This window comes from Pinus tabuliformis, chromosome 1_1 (genome assembly GCF_031772625.1).
Source record: "Pinus tabuliformis cultivar Carrire ecotype Pingquan chromosome 1_1, CPIR1, whole genome shotgun sequence".
Lineage (NCBI taxonomy): Eukaryota > Viridiplantae > Streptophyta > Pinopsida > Pinales > Pinaceae > Pinus > Pinus tabuliformis.
This window is the reverse complement of record NC_142297.1, coordinates 539,599,476-539,602,123: the sequence shown is the minus strand read 5'-3', so window position 1 is coordinate 539,602,123 and position 2,648 is coordinate 539,599,476. Positions and strand designations below refer to the sequence as shown.

General features: G+C 38.7%; 1 pseudogene; it reads right to left on the bottom strand.

Moving 5' to 3' along the window:
• Nucleotides 1–570: 570 nt before the first annotated feature.
• On the bottom strand, nt 571–1,878 carry LOC149214196 (phospholipase A1-Igamma2, chloroplastic pseudogene; annotated as a pseudogene).
• Nucleotides 1,879–2,648: the final 770 nt, after the last annotated feature.

Below are 2,648 nucleotides of genomic sequence, written 5' to 3'. Positions count from 1 at the left end.
TTATTTTTTAAATGTATAGAAATTTAACAATCGTGTCTATGTTAGTTATATTTATATGGACATTTAACCGTCGTTTCTAGTTCGATGAACATAGATACTATTATGGTCATCGAACATATTCCTGTGCCCTAATAACAGTGGAATGCTTTTGATTGGCATTTTCTATTTTATGATCACTTATGATTGGAATGCATTGGATTGCATGATCAGCTAACCACTTTTTCGGTAACAGATCACTGATTGGCTGACAACCTCATTCTATGATAATTTGTAGCTAGCAAAGGCCATATACATCTTGGAAACAGCCCGATACAATTGGAGTTGTCTATAATGCAACTTTTTGAGATTCCGGTGACGGAATCCGGCGGAAGAAATTGAGATGAAATCATGATTTGTTGCAGTTAAAATGGTTTTTTAACTGCATATTCGGATTCAGCACCCTGAAAAACCCCTGGGACGGTTTCATTGTGCAGAAATTAGCTATCAAACTTGGATGGATTCCAATAAATTACCGCCGGATTTTCACCGGAAAAAATCGCCAGAAAAACTTTCAAAAAGTCGCGTTAAAGACTACTCCGATACAATTTCTTCATGGGGTTTCGGGAATACAGCTAGAGTAGCCATATTCAGCCTTGCAAATTCGATTTCCAGTTGCTGCTGGAACCAACGAGGACGAATGCCAAGGTTTTCGATCAGTAAGTCGCAGCCCTTATTGACAAGAGCAGGGTCTCTTCCAGAAGATTTGAAAGGTTTACCCTCTCCCACATAACCGTCGATCAGATGAAGATACACCTCTAAATTGTGCGCGTTAACAAGATTGCACGTATGTTTCAGAAAGGGGGAGTTATTGTTGTCCAAAACAACTTCGACCCCAACATGAAAATATGTCCAGGGAAGCCAACTCAACAAATTTCTGAACCATCCCCATGAGTTCTCATTCACAACAAGTCCAGGAAATTTGGGAACAATATCGTTCTTATTCACCAAACGAAGCACCTTAACACCAAGTTCTTCCATTCTTTGGGCGAATGCTCTATTCCCTACGCGTGGAGAGGCGAATGCAAACACAGTAACAGGTATAGGGCGTGCTGGTGAATGTAAGTTCAGAATTTGTTTAACATCATATGAGCATATGGTTGCGAGAGCAGCTCCTAAACTGTGCCCAGTTAAAGTAACACTCATGGCCTCGTCCTTGTATTTATCTAAGAGTCTTATAACTTCTGAACGAGCAGTTTCTCCTGTAGAATTATAACAATTTAGAAATCCCTTCTCTACTCGGACGCCCTTCTCCTTGAGACCATTAGTAGTTGATAATCGAGCAGGAACTAAAAAATCTGTGAGATCTTGTATCCATTCTTGAGATGTTTGGGTTCCTCTCCACGCTATTATAATATCTCTCCGGCCCGCTCTTCGTATTTGTTGAGCATCTGTGCAGACAGCAATAAAGCCAATCCAAATAGATTGCTCTGTCTGCCTCCCCAATATAATCTCAGTCTCAGTATACAAATACTTGGTAACTCGATACCCGTAGTAAGCTTGCCAATTACCGGCCACGTTATAATTACTATAAAATATTTCATCAGGGCTGTATTTACACCCACCATAAGGACTCATGCAAACTTTACTATCGAATGCATCATAGCATAACTGTGCGAAATCACCATATCTCAGTATCTCCGCTTTCAAAAGTGGATTGATTGGATTTAATAACCCATTCCACAAGTTTGCTCCTTGGATATCTTGCCACATATCGGCAAGTAGTCCGGTTTGATGAATCCCATTCGAATTGATTTTGATTGGTTTTGGTGCCCGGAATTCTTGATGCAGAAGAGTACCATCGAAGCTTGAAGTTGTCAAACATGAAGGAATTACCCTCATCCTATACGGGTGCATCATCTGATATAGCATTCTAACAATTTCTGAATCACAACCGCAGTTCTAAGATTTCTGAATTGCAATGTCGTGATCAAGTGAAGACCAGGGGGGCTAATCAGGGCTTAGCTTCAGCTGTTTTACGTACTAGAGAGATTTGCAACTTTATGTGCAAGTAGGTATGTATACACAGATCATGTGGGTATATATAACATAGATTAGAAAGTGGTGTTGTGTGGATATGATAATTTGCAGAAAAACGCACGTTTGATTTTGAATTTGGAAGATTTGACATGGTCGCATAAGCATAAGAATTCTCTGTGATTTTCCGATCCTCAATTGACTGCAAATTCCTGGCTTCAACGAAATATTAGGAATTGTTCAAACCTAGGGACGTACGATTACATATTTCTCATCCTCGTTGAAGGTTGCCAGAAAATTTGGCGTGCCATCTCTCTCATGTGATTGGACAAATAGTTTCAGATAGCAGCAGGTTTGACTCTGTCAATCGCATCAATCTAATCGTTGTCAGTTCATCTTATCCACAGTAACACATGCCAATCTTTATCTCAAGCTGTAATTATGTTATTTTCTCAAAGCGGCGAATCTCCTCAAGTTTAACTTGTAGGCGCAATGCCTTTTTATGGTTGTTTTTTCTACTTTATTTTGCTAAAAATTTATTACAGATTTTTTAATTATAAATTTAAGCCATAAATATAATTTTGTAAAAATATGGTAGAATTATTTGAAATACAGCATTTATAACTATTAAGTTT